The sequence below is a fragment of the Octodon degus genome, unplaced genomic scaffold (assembly GCF_000260255.1).
Source record: "Octodon degus isolate 3935 unplaced genomic scaffold, OctDeg1.0 scaffold00327, whole genome shotgun sequence".
NCBI classification, from domain to species: Eukaryota; Metazoa; Chordata; class Mammalia; order Rodentia; family Octodontidae; genus Octodon; species Octodon degus.
In genome coordinates this window covers 688,614-693,094 of record NW_004524903.1, presented here as the reverse complement: position 1 = coordinate 693,094, position 4,481 = coordinate 688,614, and positions in this window count along the sequence as shown.

The window sequence follows — 4,481 nt, the reverse complement described above, 5'->3', positions numbered from 1 at the left end:
AGGCAGGCAGGCAGGCAGGCAGGCAGGCAGGCAGACAGACAGAAAATGAGAGACAGAGAAAGACAGGGACAGAGGTAGAGCAGAGACAGAAATAATCCCTGACACACTTATTGGCCAATTAGTTTCTTTGTGGCCATGGAGTTGTTCAAACAGCCTTCCCACAGGGAGTTTCAGTTGGTGGTTGTTACACAGTAGGCATGAGTTTATGATGCCATCTTGTCACTGAGAAGTACTCACTGCGGTATAGCTGCACAGTCTATACAAGGTGTCAGGGGCACCAGTTCCTATCAAGAAGTTGCTTCTATCTGTCCCATAGGAAAATAATCACATTAAGGCCATTGTGTCTGGCCTGTGTCTGCATCAGTTACCTTAGGAATTGGGAAGGGGAATAGTGCTGAAAACTATGTCAAGTGAACTGGACAGTTTTTGATTTGGACAGCTGAAAGGGATGCTGACACAATGTAAGATTCCGAGTCGTTAGTTTTCCTCAGTATGTTAGGAACAAGTAAATAAAAATAGGTGTAGGGAACTGCTTCCATAGTCATTTTAAGATAGTAACAGTTATGCAGACATATGTATATAGATACACTGTCTCCTACACCCACATGCACACACACACGCACACACACACACACATTGGAATCTCTGGTTAAAATATATATTCCAGCACTGATAAGTAAGATGTTCATATATAAATATCAACATTCTCCAGACAATTGTGCTCGGCAGAGAACAAAGGAATTAATTTCCTGTTATATTTTTGAAGAGAAAATGTGTATCTCATGAAAGAAATTATCTATTCAGAAGAAGAGCCCTTTAAGACTACTTCAAAATATGTGCTTTTCTTGGGACAAGTCTGAAGTAGACATCAGGGAGACAAATGCAATTTAAAACATTTCATCTCAATGTTACTTATGTAGTCTCTATTATTAAAGCTTCTCTCATAGTTTAAGAAGAAATGGAGTGCTGAACTTTGTGTTGAGCATAGGGAATAGAAAAACAACCCCAAAACTCAATACTGTTTAGTCCAATTTAGAAAGTGATTTGAGGCAGGTAATTCAGATACTGGAAAAACTGTCTTTCACTTAAGTACCAAAAAAAATCTAATTTAATGCCGTTGATATCTTCATTCTAGCAAGCAAAGCTGTTTCATCTTTATTTTAGCCTGGATTGCTACTATATGGAATGACACTGGGTTTGCATGCTCTGGTTGTGTATTTGTTTTCCAGGAAGAGCTGTAATTCTATCTTGTTTTCAATTGTATTTGCCATCTCATTGCATATATTAGGCAACTCATCGTATGAAATGGACATAACAATCTCATTATTTTAAATTAACTCAATTCTACAGGTAGGAAATAATGATTAGTTAAATAAGAAGCACTCACCAAAAACTGAGGATGATAACATGTCTTGAGTCCTGATATATTGAAATGAATGAAAAATGTATATCAACATTGACTATATGAATGAGTTTGTATATCTACTACCATTATTTGAATGATAAACATTTTTGATACAACTTTACTCTTTTGCACTCTGTCCGTTTTTATTTCTATACCTACATATTATATATATATATTTATATATATATATATATATATATATATATATATATATATATATTTACCTTTCTACATAATATCTTCATCATCTACATCACAAAGTAATTCATTATCTCAAATGTAAGAAAATAATGTAAAAACCAATAAACTTAACTTTATTATGTGACATACATAAATAGGTTCTGTCTGCATGTTAGAATCAAAAATGAAATGTCAACTGTACAAAATCAGACAATTCACTTGAAACACAGTAGGAAGGTGAGAAAGATTTTCTCCAATAAGATGTGCATCTGTGGAATTATCTACTTTTAATGTCATGCTTATTTATGTAGAAATTATTTCTAGGTTTCTCACTGGAGTCTCTGCTGGCAGGAAATACTTTTACAGTGTATATTGAATTTATTCCTTTACTCTTTGTGGCCCCTGCACTGCATGCCTCATGATTATACTAGATTGATCCCATAAAATGCCCTACTTTGTCCAACCCTTTCCTTTCCCATAGTTAGCTAATCATTTTTCCTGCAATAGTTATATTTTTCTGTGAAATTGCTCCTCTCAATATCTTATCTGCTGCCTAAGGTTAGTAGATAAAATTAGAACATGCTTTGTTGTCATAATTTACATTAAATATGCTTAACATATCAGATAGCAAAAGAAAACAGGTTATATTGCTGCATGGCTTAGAGATAAAGAAAATAGAATACAAATACGGAAGGTTTTGCTTCAAAGTCAAAGAAAAATGAGCATCCCCATGTTTGAATTCAGTCTATTAATTGTGCTGAGAACAACATATCTTAAATATGGCATATCCAGGCAATACTTGCTTGTAAAAAATGATTACTATTACTATTATTTATGAGTTAGAAAAATTGAACTAAATTCTCTCCATTTTGCAGAGAATATGTGGTCAGTACATGGATTGGACACTGCCTCAACATTCTTAGCAATATATCCAATTATTTGTGAAAAATATATCAATTTAAATGCTCAATGAAATATATATTTATATATTAGAGTGTTTCTAGGTTAGTCAAATTTAATCAGAACCTTTCACATCTGAGGGCTTCGGCTTGATCAATGTATTAAATTTGCTAATCACCTCTGCCCTCAAAGGGCTGGCTTATTATTCATGTGCTGTCTAGCTAAGAAAGGTCTAGATTATTCATATTCAACATAAAAGCCATTTTTTTAATTCATCCTAATCAAAGTCACATTTGTAAATCTATTTTTCAAAGCATGTAGCCAAGAAGCCCAGAAAAATATTACCCAAGTAGCAGCTGAAAAATGAGACAATCTTCTGAATATTCAGACTTTTGGAGTTAAAAAAAAAATCAATTGCAGTTAAACCCTCTTCCATCCATTATCATACTCTAACCCTGAACGCGATCTCTAACTTCCTCAAATTTGACTTCCATCGAAGTAGAGCTAGCGCTGCCTACTACATATTTCTTGAGACGATTAAATATGAATGATAGCATGATCGCTGCTCTCGCAGGTTTCTTTGTTGTGTTGCTTTATTCTTTTTATTGTTTTCTAATATGACTATTTTAATGGATATGTATTAGTATTAGTACAGTTGTGTAATTAAATTCCAGAAACTTCAAAACAAGATGTTATTAAATCCTCAACTTTTAATTGGAATATTCCCTTATCTCTTCATTTTTTGGAGAAAAGTGATGTTTAAATTCATACTTTATGGCAATTAGGCTCATGGAATCAGACACCAAGGTGGCGGAGCTTCACTGTGCTTCTCTCAGATCAGCATTGTCACTCCAGGCAAGTCAATTAGTCTCATTTAGTCCAACTTTATTACTTTGTTACATGTTTATAATGATACTCTTCCTGTCATATCTTGTTGAGACTTCAGTGAGATAATTTGTTTAAATTCGTAGCCTGTCAAATAACATATAGAAACCTTTTGTTTTTAAATATTTAATTGTAATATTATTCTAATCTTAAAATAGGGAAATCAAATTTTAAGATTATACAGAATTGGTTTACACAAATGACACCTAGTCGATGAGACTCGACTCCAGGTGCTCTGATTTCAAACAAACTGTTTTCTTCCCTTCTTGCTTGCTGTTTTAATTGATAGGTTTAATGCATAATCAGATGCTAATAGTCAAACCTGTGGAACAACTTGATGCTTTTCAGAGTGTGGTGATTCAAAGTAATTTAGAATTGTACATGATTCTCAATGCTAAACACTTTTAACTTTATATTTTGGAGTTGTCTATTTATTATTGGAATCTCACTTCATTTAAAAGTGTGATGCAATGAAATTCTTTACTGAATTTGAAGATGGCTAAGAAAATAAACTGCAGTGTACATAGATCAGTGCTTCACCTGGTATATTTAAGATTTCAAGGGCCGGGCAGATAGCTCAGTAGAATAAGCTCTTGCCTGGCCAGCACAAGGTCCTGAGTTCAGTCCCCAGTAGTGAAAAAAAAAAGATTTCATATAAATTGTTATAATAATAAATAATGGTAACACTTAAAAATTTAAATTGATATTCTGATGTAGTCTGCAAATAAGGAAAGCTAGTCAAAACTATATTTGGTCAAACATAAAATCTTAGCATTACTTCTCTTTTTATTTCTGTAATGGCCAGAGATGTTGGATCATTTTTCACACAGTTGGCATTTATACTTCCTTTGAGTAGTGCCTATTAATTGCACTATGCTATTTCTTGACTGGGTCTTTTATTGTTGGTGGCCTAATTTTATTCAGTCAGTTTTATATTTGAGATAGCAGTCCTCTGTTGGAAGAACAGCTGTCAAAAAATGTTGCCCATTCTATAGATTGTGTCTTTAATGATTATTTTCTCTGCTAAGGGAGGCTCTGTGACATAATCCCATTTGTTCCGTACTGCTTTTCTTTCTTGTGTAATTGGCATTCCATTCAAAAAGTCCTTGGC